The sequence below is a fragment of the Bufo gargarizans genome, chromosome 2 (genome assembly GCF_014858855.1).
Source record: "Bufo gargarizans isolate SCDJY-AF-19 chromosome 2, ASM1485885v1, whole genome shotgun sequence".
NCBI classification, from domain to species: domain Eukaryota; kingdom Metazoa; phylum Chordata; class Amphibia; order Anura; family Bufonidae; genus Bufo; species Bufo gargarizans.
Genome location: NC_058081.1, coordinates 412303325 through 412322027, shown reverse-complemented (window position 1 = coordinate 412322027; position 18703 = coordinate 412303325). Strand labels below are relative to the sequence as shown.

Here is an 18703-nt window from a genome sequence, read left to right as displayed (position 1 = left end):
TCACCCACGCACTGTTTCACCTTCCCCCGCTGTGAGTTAGGTTTTCTTATCTGTCCCAGGACAGATTCTGAGAATCTCCCAGAACTAGAACAAACGTTCTTGTCTTATTCAGGGTCATTCGGCACAACTGCATACATTCTTATATGTGACTGATTAAAACCTATTCTTTCTGCTTACTGCACGTACACATACCATATAAGGATGTTCCGGAAGTATGTGCGTGACCACCAATGTTTATCTTTTATGATTGGTTTAACGCTGTTATGCAAACTTTTCTACTGCCTATACAGGTCTTTCTAAAAAAATTAGCATATTGTGATAAAGTTCATTATTTTCTGTAATGTACTGATAAACATTAGACTTTCATATATTTTAGATTCATTACACACCAACTGAAGTAGTTCAAGCCTTTTATTGTTTTAATATTGATGATTTTGGCATACAGCTCATGAAAACCCAAAATTCCTATCTAAAAAAATTAGCATATCATGAAAAGGTTCTCTAAACGAGCTATTAACCTAATCATCTGAATCAACTAATTAACTCTAAACACCTGCAAAAGATTCCTGAGGCTTTTAAAAATGCCCAGCCCGGTTCATTACTCAAAACGGCAATCATGGGTAAGACTGCCAACCTGACTGCTGTCCAGAAGGCCATCATTGACACCCTCAAGCAAGAGGGTAAGACACAGAAAGAAATTTCTGAACGAATAGGCTGTTCCCAGAGTGCTGTATCAAGGCACCTCAGTGGGAAGTCTGTGGGAAGGAAAAAGTGTGGCAGAAAACGCTGCACAACGAGAAGAGGTGACCGGACCCTGAGGAAGATTGTGGAGAAGGACCGATTCCAGACCTTGGGGGACCTGCGGAAGCAGTGGACTGAGTCTGGAGTAGAAACATCCAGAGCCACCGTGTACAGGCGTGTGCAGGAAATGGGCTACAGGTGCCGCATTCCCCAGGTCAAGCCACTTTTGAACCAGAAACAGCGGCAGAAGCGCCTGACCTGGGCTACAGAGAAGCAGCACTGGACTGTTGCTCAGTGGTCCAAAGTACTTTTTTCGGATGAAAGCAAATTTTGCATGTCATTCGGAAATCGAGGTGCCAGAGTCTGGAGGAAGACTGGGGAGAGGGAAATGCCAAAATGTCTGAAGTCCAGTGTCAAGTACCCACAGTCAGTGATGGTCTGGGGTGCCATGTCAGCTGCTGGTGTTGGTCCACTGTGTTTTATCAAGGGCAGGGTTAATGCAGCTAGCTATCAGGAGATTTTGGAGCACTTCATGCTTCCATCTGCTGAAAAGCTTTATGGAGATGAAGATTTCATTTTTCAGCACGACCTGGCACCTGCTCACAGTGCCAAAACCACTGGTAAATGGTTTACTGACCATGGTATTACTGTGCTCAATTGGCCTGCCAACTCTCCTGACCTGAACCCCATAGAGAATCTGTGGGATATTGGGAAGAGAAAGTTGAGAGACGCAAGACCCAACACTCTGGATCAGCTTAAGGCCGCTATCGAAGCATTCTGGGCCTCCATAACACCTCAGCAGTGCCACAGGCTGATTGCCTCCATGCCACGCCGCATTGAAGCAGTCATTTCTGCAAAAAGATTCCCGACCAAGTATTGAGTGCATAACTGAACATAATTATTTGAAGGTTGACTTTTTTTGTATTAAAAACACTTTTCTTTTATTGGTCGGATGAAATATGCTTATTTTTTGAGATGGGAAATTTGGGTTTTCATGAGCTGTATGCCAAAATCATCAATATTAAAACAATAAAAGGTTGAACTACTTCAGTTGGTGTGTAATGAATCTAAAATATCTGAAAGTCTAATGTTTATCAGTACATTACAGAAAATAATGAACTTTATCACAATATGCTAATTTTTTTAGAATGACCTGTATAAGGCCAAGCGATAGCATAATAAAGTTAGAGTATTTCTCAGTGATACCTTTGTGTGGGTTATGTTATTGCTAGCTGAAAAAATATCTCTCCTGACGTCAGTGACATCAAACCAATGTGGTCGTAGAGGTCCAGAAATCAGTGTGCATTACACATTTTGCAGAACGGAAGGGCCAGCGCCTAATGGAACAGTCCTATCCTTGTCCGTAATGCAGACAACAATAGGACATGGCGGCGCTTCATAGATGACGTCATTTTTATTTGGGAGGGGGGGGGGGAATAGGTTTAAAGGAGTTCTTAATGGATATTAATAAAAATGATTTTTATTTGGAATTTACTCCCACATATAGTTTTAGGGAAATAAACTTTTTAGACCTAACTATCTATGTAAGGGGAGAAGAAATATGCACAAAAATGTATGAAAAGCCTACTGACTCCAACAGTTATATCTCCAGGACCAGCTGTCATTTACCTTGCTGGCTTGACAACATACCTAGGAGCTCGTTTTTACGTATCAGGAGAAATTGCACTGAGCTAGCAGAGTATGACAAAGAAGCAGATTGATTAAAAAATAAATTTGCATCAAAGGGATATAATGTGAATAAACTCTTGGAACAGAAAGATCAAATTAAATCCATAGAGAGGGAAACCCTTTTAAATAACGTAATGGTGGAGAAAGTGCCAGAGACACAACAGGAGGATAGAGAAATAGAAAAAGAAGAAAAAATTCCTTCCATTATCATCCCATATAATGCACAAACTCGAACGTTTAGGAATATTGTAAAACGTCATTGGGACATATTAAAGGAGGATAAGATAATTGGACATCTGTTTAATAAAGATCCAGCATTTGTTTATAAAAAAGCAGCAAATATTAGGAACATAATCGCACCCACGAAAAAATGTGCGGCTATAATGAATACCAAAAAAATAAACGACAAGCAGAGGTTAAAAGGATTCTTTCCTTGCAAAAAATGTATGGTATGTAAAAAATCGCAGAAATACACCAGCAAAATGAGCCGAATAACAAATGAGGATGGTACCTTTGAATATAACATCCGGGATTACATAACATGCAGTACCAAAGGAGTTATTTACGCCATAAAATGTCCTTGTGAAAAGTTATATATTGGGCGCACCAAGAGACAACTAAAAAAACGACTGAGTGAGCATACATATAATATAAATAAAAAATCGGAAGGGCACCCTCTGTCCAGACACTATACAGTAAAGCATAATGGAAAATTTGATGGATCCTCGTTCTTTGGGATACAAATAGTTAAAATGGACATACGGGGAGGCAATTTCATTAAAAACATGTCAAAAAAAGAAACCCAATGGATTTTTAATATGAACACACTGGTCCCGAATGGTTTAAACCCTGAAATTTAGTTATTTGGTTTCGATTGAACATATCAAATATATTTTTATTGTTAAATCTCTGCAATTAAGATTATGTGCGGGTAGAATAAAAGGCAGCTACTGGAGGCACTAGATTGATTCCCTGAAGAAGAGTGCCGTAGCACTCGAAACGCGTAGGAAGGTTTTTTGGTGCTAACAGCAGTCCGTAGCTCAACAGGTGACGTCACCAGCTCCCCTTGTGAGCGTGAGCGTAAGTACAAACGGAGTCTCACTACCGGCCGGGGCGAACTCCATACAGCCTATCTCTACCTGCTATTTACCTCTGTGCAGAAGAAAACGTGCATACCGGAACGCCCGAGAAGGTGGTCCCCTAATCCCACACATCAGAACCAAGGTAATCCTGCTTTTTAAAAAACTGAGGTGGATAGGCTTTACACGATCGGAACAAGAGGTTAATAAGGGTCAGGTGAATTAGGCTCAGCGCGGTGTCTCTCCCTTTTATAAATCATGTGTTTAACAATAGGACATGTGCAATATCAAATAAGTTGTGGTGACAAGCAGTCTATCATCTAGCATTGCATGGCAAACAAACTACATTGTACGGGTCAATATATAATTTCAATTAATTAATACTCCAGATAGTAAATAAAACACAACAAAATTGGCGTACTATAATTTATATACTTGATTATAATATACTGTAAGTACCTAATCCCTCACTGCATTACACTTATGCTGCTTATAAAGCATGCACTAGACTATTCCTCACTGCCACTGAGACTGTCTAAAACTTGAAAGCACTATACCACCCCTCCCGACATGTTTTGCCACTGACTGTGGCTTCGTCAGGGGACGTGGGGTATAGGTCTTATTGACCATTGCAGTATCAATACAATAATATCCCGAGGGTCTCCAAAAGGGACTATACTATACATCATTACTCTACAGGAGATGTAGCACAGGTAATGTTGCTGCCACCAGCAGTGAAAAAATTTGATGAAATGTCACTGATATTTAGGGTCCAATTCACACGTCCGTTGTTTCTTTCCTGATCTGTTCCGTTTTTTGCGGAACAGATCTGGACCAGTTCTGGACCCATTCATTTTCAATGGGTCCTGAAAAAAATCGGGCAGCAGGAGAGGAGGAACAGCTGAACGAGACACCAAAAGCAAAAGAACTAAAGAAAACCCCCCAGAACAAACACAGTCCAAAGCGGAACAAAACCACACAATTGTGAAAATATTCAACCTTTCTGAATGTACCCTGACTACAGCACAAACCACCTTACTACAAAAAGGGTTATCCTTCTGCCCAGCGGAGAAGTTCAATGAATTTGAACTATTCATTGATCTAAACTCATTTATCTGAAAAATCACCCTACAACGACACTTCGCCATTCAAGCCAAACAACCCACCACAAACCAGAAAAAAGACACCACACAAGGTCCAGAGGTAGACAACACCCTACACACTGAACTTAAACCAAAGTCCTCCTTTAATCCCATTTACCACAGAGGCAATCATATAAACACTTTCTTCTCCCTTGTCTCAAAAGACATTAGAGACATCAACAGAAATGCCAAAAGGCCCTGAAAGAACTGCGTAACAACGACGACATCACAATAAGGAGTGCAGATAAAGGAGGTGGGATCGTACTACAAAACAAAGCCGACTACATCAAGGAAGCACAAAGAATCCTGAATGACACATCATATTACGTACCCCTCTCTCATAACCCACTCAACGAGGACACAAAGGAACTAGGAACACTACTGAAACAGGCAGAAAAAGACCTCATACTAACAAAAAAAAGAAAGGGAATTCATCACAATTGATCATCCAACCACAGCTATCTTCTATCACTTACCAAAAATCCACAAAAACACAGAAAATCCACCGGGAAGACCAATCATATCAGGCATCAACTCCCTCACCAGCAATCTTTCACATTACGTTGACCTATTTCTACAAAAACATGTTACTAATCTTCGCTCTCACCTGAGAGATTCCCCCCAACTTATATCCTTGTTAAAAGAAATCAAATGGGACTCCACTTATTGCTGGCTGACACTAGATGTTGCATCCCTATATTCCAACATTCCACACGAGGCAGGTATCAATACATCTAAATATTATTTGAAAACCGATGAACAACTCTCCCCGGAACACAAAACATTCATTACAGAGGCCATCCGGTTCATTCTAACACATAATACATTCACATTTGAGAACTGCCTATACAGACAGCAAAACGGAACCGCTATGGGGACGCGTTTCGCGCCGAGTTATGCAAACTTATACATGGGACGCTTCGAGGATCTCTTTATATACAATGAACACCATTGGAACAATATGATCATGTTTTACAAACGATACATTGACGACCTCATAATCATCTGGAAAGGTAGTAACGAAGAGGCCAAAGCATTCATTTCATACCTCAATACCAACACCTGGAATCTGACCTTCACAGCCAACATCTCTATCACTTCAATTGAATATTTAGATTTACTCCTTTTTTTCCACAATGAAACCATCCAAACAAAAACATTTTTCAAAAAAGTAGACGAAAATAATTACCTTAATTACGGAAGTGCACACTACAGAAAATGGAAAAATAATATACCATACAGTCAGTTCAAACGGATAAGAAGAAACTGTTCAACCAAGGAGGACTTCACCACACAAAGCCAAACCTTACGCAGCAGATTCCTGAGGAAGGGATACCCAAGCAAAATCATTGAAAACGCCTACTCCAAGGCGAATGCTCTAAGCCAAGAAGAATGCCTAGTGACCAAAATCAAACCAAAGGAAACTGAAGACCCCAACCACTACAGAACATCACTAATCACCACTTACAACCCCAACCACGATACCCTAAGGGGAATCCTGTCAAAACACTGGCATATTCTAACCAATGATCCGTACCTCAAACCAAAAATACCGCAAAGACCAGAAATCACATTCAGAAAAGCGAAATCCATAAAAAACATTCTGGCCCCAAGTAAACTAAAAAAGAAGAAACCAGCCCCCACCAGCAGAATCAGCTGGTGCCCTGATCCCGTGGACAGCTTCAAGTGCGGCCACACTCTATGTAAATGCTGCAACAACATTTCAAACTAAATCCAAACTTTCAGAAGCAACCATACCAGTGAGGAATTCCATATCAAAAGCTTCATAAACTGTTCCACTTCATACGTGATATACCTCCTGGAATGCGAATGTGGCCTGCAGTATGTCGGCCGGACCATCCAGGCCTTAAGAGAACGCACTAATAAACATCAGTCAAACATCACCAAAGGATATCTAAAACACAGCGTCTCTAGACATTACATAGCCACCCATAACCAGGATCCCTCAAAATTGTCCATCACTCCTTTGGAACATATTGAGGCCAATCGCCCGGACAGATACAGAACCCTCCAAAGACGCGAGATGTTCTGGATCTTTAAGCTCAACACGCTTGAACCCAACGGACTCAATGAAAGCATAGAAAACCAGTGCTTCTAATATTACCATCCTGTGCATATACGAACCTTACAGCTCTACCCACCCGAACCAATCAACCTATCACCCCTCACCACCAACCCTCATATAAGATTTTCTCTATTTTTCATTTTCATCATTATTATTTTTTTATTATTTTTTTAAATTTTATTTTATTTTTTATTTATTTTTATTTAATTTTATTTATATTTATTTTTATTTCTATTGTATTTTAGTTTCTTCTTTTTTATATATATTTTTAATTTTTTTATTTTTTACATGTATTTTTTTTATTTTTTTTATTATTTATATTTTTGTTTTTGTATTTATTTATTATCTTTTTATTTTCTTATTTATCCATTTTAATTTTTTCATTTCATTTTTTATTTTTCCTTTATTGTCCTCACCATCATTTGCATACACATATAATTTCTCAAAATATCTTTTCATATGTGTTTTTCATGTGTGTGTATGTGTATGCATGTATAGACATATACATATGTCTGTGTGTGTATATATATGTATATATATATATATATATGTATATATATATTCCTTCCTTCCTCCCCTCATCAGATGGGCCACTTGGTACCACCTCTATACGAGCAGCACCTCTCTTTACTGACATACCACCATTCCAATCGTTTCCCATCCCCACCTTCTGTGACTCCCTCTCATAAGAATACCCATCAAATCAGTTCATAATACACACCCCTCCCATCGCCTTAACATCCCACTAGCCCCAGGCATCTGCCCAATTCCGGTGACCACTATTACACAGCCCCAACATCAGTACATCCAGCCAAGAATACACTCTTCCTATCGCAGCATCTACAACTCCTGTGACACCGCTCTCCCTGAACACTAGCCGCAGCATTAGCGAAACACACATCATCTACATCAGCCGGGCTCCCCAGCCTCCGGCATCTAGGACCGCCCCTCTCACAGACACACCCCTGCCACGACCCCGCCCACCAGCCCTGCCTCATAACTCCGGAAAGCGTGCGCTCCCTCACACTGCACACTACACGTGCAGCAAGCACAACAGCGCCGCAACAGCAGGACACTCTCCAGCAACCATCATCAGGTAAGCACCGATCCTCCTCCTATGCCAGCAGCCACTACAACACCAGAACACTGGCCACAAACAGCATCCAGACGCCCCATTATCAGGTTACCTATACCTTTTATCACTATAGATCAAACTTCTACACCAATGCTGACCACAAGCTACAGAAGCAAATAACTACATGACGTGGCAACAGGCCATTAATACATGTTCATATTGTTGTGTGCTGTTGGGTGTGTGTGTGTGTATATGTATATATGTATTTATGTGCATGTATATATGTATACACATGCATATACTATATACTTTCACTGATTGCTCACAACCATAGACACACAGTTCCTAACACACCAATCAACTAGCAAACAACACACAAAAAAAAACAACACAAAATGAAATACACCACACAAAAAAAGTTCATTTCATTTGACCTACCAAACCTCACCAAACATCTTTTTTTTTTTATTATCCCCACCACTTTGTTCATTGACCACATTAACGCTGACTAGCATTCCTTCTGAAAGGGATCTCCAGGAGAGGGCACCAGCGGGCTCACGTTGCCAAGGATACAGGTACTGCAGGCATTCCGTCTCATTACAAAACACTCATGTACAGTACAACTTCCAGTTTCAAACAAGAGAATAGCAAATCTAGCAATCCTATCCAGACAATAGCATTTTACTTTAAGTTGAAATTCTCAAATAATTGTTCCTTTAGAAAAAAAGAAAAAAGATTATCATTCTCCCCCTTGCAAGGGACTCCCTTCATCTACACTCTAAACCAGTGTTTCCCAACCAGTGTTCCTCCACTGCCTTTGGCTGTGTGGGCATGCTGGGAGTAGTAGTTTTGCAACAGCTGGAGGCACACTGGTTGGGAAACACTGCTCTAAACCATGTACTTTTACCTATCTGTTCCTGCGTACATATAGACCCATACACAACCAGGAAACAGTCCTATACAGGGTCTGTGTCAGCTTTTTAATTTATTATTTTTTAGATCTATAACCCATTTTACCCATATCCTTTAGCCATTTTTTTATCTATTTTCTACTTTTCACTTTTATCCTCTATTTTATCATTTGTGTAAACAATCATCCAGCCAAAACACCGAACTAATCTAGTACTTATGGATATATATTACGTTTATGCTTGTGTTTATGTTTTCGTCTTCATCCATTGATCCATCCACGCATCTAAACAATTTTCTATATATACAGATATAAATGCGTGTATGTGTGCTTGTATGCACGTATGTACACACACAGTTTCAGCTATTGTTCAACTATTAATATGAATTTTTGTATATTTATACTTTTACATTATTTACACCTTTGATTCACTACAGACCGCTGTAACAACCATATGTTTTTTCAGACTTGATAAAGGGGTCCTGAGTACCCCGAAACGCATCGTCTTTTCAAAATAAAAAATTCTCGTATCCAAGCTCGGGTTGTGATTTGCGCCTTAAGTCCATTGGCTCGCCGCACGTACCCAGTGCAGACGAGACCTGTTTTTATATATTCCAATACCCACTCAAGAGGCGGTTTGGCCCCCGCCCAGGGTTATTTCAGACACCATCTGGCAACACCAACCCAGACAACCTCAACTTTTCAAACCTCCCTCCACCAAGGTTGCACCACAATCAGTGCAAACCAAACCAGGTGAGTAACTTCACTCATCTTGGTTAGGGGGAAGGGACATCTATCTGTTTACCCTCACCTATGAGCGCCTTCTCTCCTCTCTTGGCCATCTGATCAGCAGTACAGACGAGGCGGGATCTGCAGCAGCACAACAGGCTGGAAGAGGCAGTGGGGTGAAAAAAGGGAGAAGGCGGGCCACACCACACAGGCCCACAACTTTTCCACGGATCACACGCTTTCGGAAATCTCCCTTGCCAAGGGGTAGTTGTTCCGCAGTAGGGCGCTTTTTTGAGAAAAGTGCAGACGACAAAAGAATAGTAGTTTGCAACATGTGCCACACCAAAATGAGCCGGGGAGTGAACACTAGCAACCTCACCACCACCAGCATGATCCGCCACATGGCATCCAAGCACCATAAAAAGTGGTTCAAACGCCTGGGTCCACAATCTGTGTCTGCAGTTCACAACACTACCTCCTCTTCCCCTATGGTACGTGCTGGCCAATCGCCTGTCAAAGGCGCAGACGAGGATGCCACCCGCCTTGCACCTGGACCTTCGCAAGCACCATCAGCGACCATATCCACTTCTCTGTCCCAGCGCAGCGTCCAAATGTCATTACCCCAGGCATTTGAACGCAAGAGCAAATACTCAGCCACCCACCCACAGGCCATAGAACTAAATGTGCACCTTTCAAAATTACTGGCCCTGGAAATGTTGCCATTTAGGCTTGTGGACACTAAGGCCTTCTGCCGCCTGATGTCGGCGGCCGTCCGCGGTACTCTATCCCCAGCCGCCACTATTTTTCAAAGTGTGCCATACCCGCCTTACTCCAACACGTGTCCCGAAACGTCACAAGTGCCCTGACCAATGCAGTTACTGGGAAGGTCCACTTAACCACGGACACATGGACAAGTGCATTTTGCCAGGGACACTACATTTCCCTGAAGGCACACTGGGTGAATATTGTGGAGGCCAGTAGAGAGTTGTACCCTGGGATGGCACTGGTGCTACTGACACCAAGGATTTCGGGCCCTAATTCGATCAGGGTTTCCGCCAGCACCTACGTTAGTGCCTCCAAACCCCACTTCTCCTCCTTCGCCTCCTCCTCCACTTCCACCTCCGGATTATCCATGTGCAGCACCAGTCAGCCATCAGCAGGTAGCTGGAAGCAGTGTAGCACTGCAGTGGTGAAGCGTCTGCCGTGCTGAAGCTGATATGCTTAGGGCACAAACAGCACACCGCCACAGAGCTGTGGCAGGGATAAGAGACCAGACTAGGCTGTGGCTCTCGCCACTCAACCTACAACCAGTCATGGTTGTGTGTTATAATGGCCATAAATTGGTGGCGGCTTTGGAGCTCGGCAAGCTCACAGACATCCCATGCCTAGCCCACGTCTTAAACTTAGTGGCTCAGCGGTTTCTCAAAACCTACCTAAATTTGCCTGAGCTACTGGTGAAGGTGCGCCATGTGTGTGCACATTTCCGCAAGTCATCGACAGCTTTATCCTGTCTGTCAATGCTGCAGCCGCACTTTAACTTGCTAGCTCACCGGCTGTTCCATATGTTGGCCAGACTTTGTGAGCAGCAGAATGCAGTAGTGGAATACCAGCAGCAACATGGTCGTCGCCTTTCCAGTCAGCTTCCGCTAATCAGAAGCGAGGAGTGGGCATGGATGTCTGACCTCTGTGAGGTTTTAAGAAACTTTGAGGAATCAATAGATGGGATAGGAATCACAGATGGTGAGCAGCAATAAGGCTATTTTCAGCGTAACCATCCCACTTCTGTGTCTACTCAAATGCTCGCTGCTCACAAGGACAACGCTTTGCATGTGGAAGAGATGGAAATATGGAAAGAAGACATTACACAGGGTGATAGCCAGACCACCCTCCGTCTGTCTTCTCAGCACGAATTGGACAATGAAGAGGAGGAGGAGACAGTTCCCTCCGCTACAGAGGGTAGTACCCATGGAGGTTTAATTCCATCTGTTCAGCGTGGGTGGGCAGAAGAGGATGAGGAGATTGAGAGTGATCCTCCTGATGACAACAGCAAAGTCTTGCCTGTTGGTACTCTGGCACACATGGCTGACTTCATGTTAGGCTGCCTTTCCCACGACCCACGCATTATACGCATTTTAGACAACACAGATTACTGGGTGTTCACTCTTCTCGACCCCCACTACAAAGAGAACTTCTCATCTCTCATTCCTCAGGTGGTGAAGATGAGCAAAACAGTGCAATACCAGAAGATCCTTGTTGAGAAATTGCTTCAAAAATTCCCATCTGACAATACTGGTGGCAGAGTCCGTACTTCTTTGGGCAACCGAGTTGGTGAGACAAGGGGAAGACACAGCAGTTCCAACAGAGACAGGGCAACACTCTCCAAGGCCTGGGACAGTTTCATGGCACCCTGCCAGCACCCTCACCCTGATGTGTGGCCTAGTGTCACAAGGAGGGAAAAGTTTTGGAAGATGGTGAAAGAGTACATAGCAAACCGTGTCAGCGTCCTCAGTGATCCCTCTGTGCCTTACAACTACTGTGTCTACAAGCTGGACACATGGCATGAAATGGCGCTCTACGCCTTGGAGGTGCTGGCCTGCCCTGCCGCCAGCGTTTTGTCTGAGGAATTTAGTGCTGCTGGTGGCATTATAACAGATAAGCGTATCTGCCTGTCAACTGAAAATGCTGACAGGTTGCCCTCGACTTCTCAACTCCACCAGAGAAAAGCGGATGAATAAAGGCACTTTAAATGTGTTGTTTAATGTACTCAATACACTGTATTCCCATGTACTCTTTCCACCACAAAACAAGGTATATGGTTAAATCTTCCTTTTCTCATCTTCCTCCTCCTCTTCCATCATATCAACATGCTTATTCGTTGCATATAATGCTTTCGCATATATGCCCTTGCATTTAATTTTTTACAGGGTCAGCTCACCTACAGGCCCTCGCGTATAATGTTTTACAGGGTCAGCTCAACTGCAGGCCCTCGCATATGTTTTACAGGGTCAGCTCATCTGCAGGCCCTTGCATATAATGTTTTACAGGGTCAGCTCACCTTCTCATGGCGACAGCGAAGTCTTTCCTTTTTGTACCCTGGCACACATGGCTGACTTCATGTTAGGCTGCCTTTCCCAAAACCTGAGCGTTATACGCATTTTAGACAACATGGATTACTGGTTGTTCACCCTTCTCGACACCCGCTCCAAAGATAAATTGTCATCTCTCATTCCTCTGGAGAGGACAAGCAAAACAATGCTACATCAGAAGGTCCTTGTTGAAAAATTGCTCCAAAGTTGATAGGGCAGACATCCAAATGGATTGTCGCCATCACGGGGACGTGCGATCTCCTCAAAGTTATCTAGAGTCAATAAAGCGGCAGCAGGCCCTCACCTAGAAGTCCAGTCTCAGAAGCCAAGACTCAGGTCAATACAATCCTCATCATGATGGCACACTGGGTGAACGTTGTGGAGGCCGGGAGCAAGTCTTCTGCTGGTACGAGACTTGCCCTTCCAATAGATCCTCGTTAACGGAAAGTTTACTCATTCCAATAACAGGGCCTCTTGTTATTTATCGTCACTACCTCCTCGAGTCGGGAGGGAGTAATTGCCGCGCGCCTGCTGCCTTCCTTGGATACTTGTGCTTTAATAACTTGACCCACCCTCTCTTGGTGGTTAACAATTAGGAAAAAAAAGGGGCAAGGCAAAAACAGACAATCTGATTTCAGCCATTGACCTCCCTTGGATGTGGTAGCCATTTCTCAGGCTCCCTCTCCAGCATCGAACCCTGATTCCCCGTTACCCGTGATCACCATGGTAGGCGCAGAAAAGAGCATTGAAATTTGATAGGGCAGACATCCAAATGGATCGTCATGGGGACGTGAAATCGCTCAGAGGTTATCTAGAGCCACCAATGCGGCAGAGCAGGGGGTGCCTGGTTTAATGCTTGGGTTCTCTCATTGACTTCCATTATACTGCACCCAAGCATCTCGATGTGTTTGGCAAGAGCACCCAAGCACTTTGGTGCTCGATCAACACTAGTGATTAGTCTTAACCCCTTAAGGACCTGGCTCATTTTCACCTTAAGGACCAGGCCATTTTTTGCAAATCTGACCAGTGTCCCTTTATGTGTGAATAACTTTAAAACACTTTTACTTATCCAGGCCATTCTGAGATAGTTTTTTTTGTCACATATTTAACTTCATGATACTGGTAAAATGAAGTAAAAATAAATACATTTTTATTTATAAAAAAATAAAAACAATTCCAAGTTTCAATTTCTCTACTTCTATAATACATAGTAATACCTTCAAAAATTGTTATTACTTTACATTCCCCATAAGTCTACATCATGTTTGAATCATTTTGGGAATGCCATTTTAGTTTTTGTGGACGTTACAAGGCTTAGAAGTTTAGAAGAAAATCTTGAAATTTTTCAAAACCCACTTTTTAAGGACCAGTTCAGGTCTGAAGTCACTTTGTGAGGCTTACATAATAGAAACCACCCAAAAATGTAGTTATAGAAACTACACCCCTCAAGGTATTCAGAACCAATTTTACAAACTTTGTTAACCCTTTAGGTGTTCCACAAGAGTTATTGGCAAATGGAGATGAAATGTTAGAATTTCAATTTTTTGGCAAATTTTCCATTTAAATCATTTTTTTCCAGTTACAAAGCAAGGGGTAACAGCCAAACAAAACTCAATACTTATTGCCCTGATTCTGTAATTTATAGAAACACCCCATAAGTGGTCGTAAACTACTATACGGGCACACGGCAGGGAGCAGAAGGAAAGGAACACCATATGGTTTCTGGAAGGCAGATTTTGCTGGACTGGTTTATTTAAACCAGGCATGCTCAACCTGCGGCCCTCTAGCTGTTGTAAAACTACAACTCCCACAATGCCCTGTAGGCTGATAGGCTAAGAGGTTAGGTCATGTGTTATTTTTATAGAGCAGATTCTTACGGACGCGGCAATACCTAATATGTCTACTTTTTCATTATTAGTGAAGCCCACTTTGGGAATCTGGATTCCTGGTTGGCCAACAAAGTCAGGAATTACAGACTCAAAATCCTCTGAGGTACACCAGACAAGTTCACCAGTAGATGGCTCAGGTGGACTTATCTGGTGGGCCGGAAAACTAATACGAGCCCCAGGGCTGCTCATACTAGTGTGGGCCACAGGGTCCCTGGCATGGGGGCCCCCTGGCTCTGCCTGGTGGCGTTTCTGCTGCCTTGGGGGCTCATCATCATCACTAGATGATGAGGAGGACGCGGATGACAAGAGGAAAGTGGGGTCATCCTTGTCCTCACTGGGGCTCTCGGAGTCGGAGACTAGCCGGGCGTATGCCTCCTCGCCCGAGAATGTCCGGGGGGCCATAGGGGAGTGTGTGTGTGACTGTGTGTAAAACCTTATTTAGTGTGCGTGTGTGTGGGGGACGGGTTTTCACGTTCCCTTATACCCTACCCTAACCCACCCTAAACCTAACAGAAAAAAAAGTAACTAAATAAAAATAATGAAAGCCCCAAAAATTTGAAAAAAACAAACAAAAACTATTTAAACTCGCTGATCAGCGGTGGGGTTGGCGATGCGTTAACAGTGGCCGGACACCAAGAGTGCCGGCCACAGTCAGCGCATGCACTAAAAAAAAAAAAAAAAAAGCATATGGGGGGGGGGGGGGGCATAGGGTTGCACAGCTGAGTGTGTTGTGGACCCCAAACACCCGATCAGGGTGAAGCACAAAAAAATATTCTCATTTTCCCCCTAAACTATCCCTCAGTCTCCCTGCCTAATCTAACCTTTCCCTAAACCTGTCCCTAATAACTTTTGAGTGCCAGATGGCACTATGGTGGCTCACATGGGGGTGCTGGGCTCAGAGGTGGACGGATGGGCTCCTCTCTCCTGGCTCCACAGAAGCAGTGTGGAGGAAGCGAGCAGAGCCGGGGGAAGTTAACCCCCACCCGTCTAACCAATAGAATGCGATCCTGAGAGGTGATGTCACTGCTACCTCTCAGGATCTAAGGATGGTGATTGGTGGTGTATTATCACACCACCGATCACCATCCTATTTCGGGTTATCGGGTCACCGGAAACGCAGCAAACCGCAGGTCTGAATTGACCTGCGGTTTGCTGTGATCACCGATACGGGGGGGGGGGTGGGTCACAGGACACCCCTCGGCATTGTCACAGAGTGCCTGCTGAATGATTTCAGCAGGCACTCTGTTCTGATCACTGCCCGCCACACGGCGGTGATTGGAAATACCCTGTGTCCTTAAGGACTCGGACAACAGGGCGTACCTGTACGCCCTGTGTCCGTAAGAGGCTAAATAATACTAGCTTACAAACTAAAGCTACAGTCACACAGGAAATGATAGACTCATTGTAGTGTTAATATAAATAAATATCCACAAAAACCTGACCTTGAGATTGAGCTCAACCCAACTGCAGAATATGTTGGTGCTATATAAATAAAGATTATCATTATTAAATCGCCTACAATGGACGCAAGCACGTCATAATTCATGTCATGTGATCAATGTGAATTCCAAACAACTGCTTTTAAGGGGTTTTCCAGTTTCATGATACCTATGACCTATCCTCAGGACAGGTCACTAATAACAGATTGGTGCGGGTCTGATTCTGAGCACTTCAGTCGATCAGCTGTTTGAAGGGTCCGCAGTATTAATGTGAGTGCTGCATCCCCTTTGATGTTTACCTGCACACCATGTACTTTGTGGGCTATAAACATTGTTCAGTTATTATCAATTATGCTTTCAAGTTTCAGTGCCCTTAGCACCTGAATTAAACATAACTACCCCAGTCACATCATGTAAGAATAGTCGTATAATATGATATGTGTTTTATTGCAAGTGTTATATTGCAAGTTACTGTTTCTTGAATTGACTAACACAATTAATTCACTCATTAAGGTTACAAGACACAATTTAAGATGCATGATGTATCATTCGAGCTGGATTTAGTTATTTGTGTTAGTATTTTCAACCTGAACATAAGTTTGCATGGCAGGTTAGTATTCACATTTTAACATGAGTTATTACAATCAGTGTTCTTGTTCTGAGCTGCATCACTCTGCATGAAGCATAAAAACAACAAAAAGTACATGAATGTGCCAAGTAGTTTCAGCTGCTCAATATATTCAATACACTATGCTTTAATTTTCTCTTATTGTGAATTCCTGTCTAATGAAAATGTATTAGAAATCATAATTATTTCCGGACAGCTCAGCAAAGGGCTCTTTCACACCTGCGTTCTTGTCTTCCGGCATAGAGTTCCGTCGTCGGGGCTCTATGCTGGAAGAATCCTGATCAGGATTATCCTAATGCATTCTGAATGGAGTGAAATCTGTTCAGGATGCATCAGGATGTCTTCAGTTCCAGAATGGAACGTTTTTTGGCAGGAGAAAATACTGCAGCATGCTGCGCTTTTTGCTCCGGCCAAAAAAACTGAAGACTTGCCGCAAGGCCGGATCCGGAATGAATGCCCATTGAAAGGCATTGATCCAGATCCGGTCTTAAGCTAAACGTCGTTTCGGCGCATTGCCGGATCCGACGTTTAGCTTTTTTAGAGTGGTTACCATGGCTGCCGGGACGCTAAAGTCCTGGCAGCCATGGTAAAGTGTAGCGGGGAGCGGGGGAGCAGCATACTTACCGTCCGTGCGGCTCCCGGGGAGCTCCAGAGTGACGTCAGGGCGCCCCAAGCTCCCCCGCTCCCCGCTCCTACTATGGCAACCAGGACTTTAATAGCGTCCTGGGTGCCATAGTAACACTGAAAGCATTTTGAAGACGGATCCGTCTTCAAATGCTTTCAGTACACTTGCGTTTTTCCGGATCCGGCGTGTAATTCCGGCAAGTGGAGTAAACGCCGGATCCGGACAACGCAAGTGTGAAAGAGGCCAAAGACGCCAAAACTTGGCACCATATTTTATGATCATATACAGTAGTAGCTGAATTTCTGTACAACAGAACAGATGTAAAAGCAAAGATCAACTCTCAAGATGACAATATACTATTGTGCTAAAAAAAATAAACGTACCAATCTAAATTATCTTAGTAGATGAATCTATGGCAAACCAGAATGGATTTCTTCAATATATGTCTAACTATACTCATAAATCATAAAATGTTAGGAGTAAATGGAGAGTTTTCAAAAGGGGGGATCACGGGTGTTTCTAAACACAAATATTTTAATTCCATCACACTTGGTGGCATACATTTATGGTGTTATTCTGGTGTAAAGTATGCATATTTTGCATACTTAGAAGGTTTTTACAAATTCTGAATAAGGGCTTGTTCACACGGCTGTTAGGTGCCCGTGGCCGTATTGCGATCACCATACGGCGAGTCCGCAATACATGGGCAGTGACCCGTGTGCATTCCGCATCACGGTTTCGGACCCATTCACTGGTATGGGTCTGCAATCACAGAAATGCGGAACGGAAGCACGGATCGGAACCCCACAGAAGCACTACGTGATGTTTCTGGCCATGCCTCCACACCGTACATGTTGTATTTTTTTGCGGTGCGGATGGATAATGGACCCATTCAAGTTGAATGGGTCTGGATCCGTCCCGGCCGCTGCATTGGAGACCGCAAATTGCTGTCCCCAATGCACAATGTCCATGTGAACAAGCCCTAATATGTATGCCAGGCTATTGTCAGTTATAGGTTTATTAGGTCTAAAGAAAATACAGATCAAAATAACCTGTTACCAAATAAATCTACAATCTGATAATATTGGGAGATTGTTTTATGAACACACAGCAGCCCATCCATCCTGGGGCGAACATTTTCTTGGCATTGAAAAAGTGTAATAAAAATGTTTTTGGGAGCTAAAGGTGCTCAGTCTAATAGGTGTTTACATGGAAGACATACAACGGAAGACAATTGTCATATCCCCTGCAACAGAACTGTGGTGCTAAAAGTTGCACATAGTTGTCCTGTTTTGCTCAAAAAGCTTTGACTTTTTGTCCATTTTCTGACATGCTCACCATTTGTTAAAAGTGGGTTGGCTATTGATAGAAGAGAAAGGCGGACTAAGTGGTCTGACACATTTATCATCACTTAGGCCAGTTTTCCATGAGCAACTAATGCCTGGAAATGACACCAGCTCCTAGCTGATGTAGCTTTCACATTCTGGAGCATGAACTGCCGAGGTGCACCAGAGTTATAAAGTGTTGTTCAATTCTTAATAAGTTTGGTGCATCTAGCACCACCACATTCAAGATCAAGACAGGC

The 18703-nt window shown here is 43.1% G+C and overlaps 1 protein-coding gene across 3 annotated transcripts in view; it reads right to left on the bottom strand.

Moving 5' to 3' along the window:
- The window catches only part of DOCK2 (dedicator of cytokinesis 2), a 1177826-nt gene that overhangs the window by 1012405 nt on the left and 146718 nt on the right, over positions 1-18703 (bottom strand). The gene's annotated exons all lie outside the window — the stretch shown is intronic.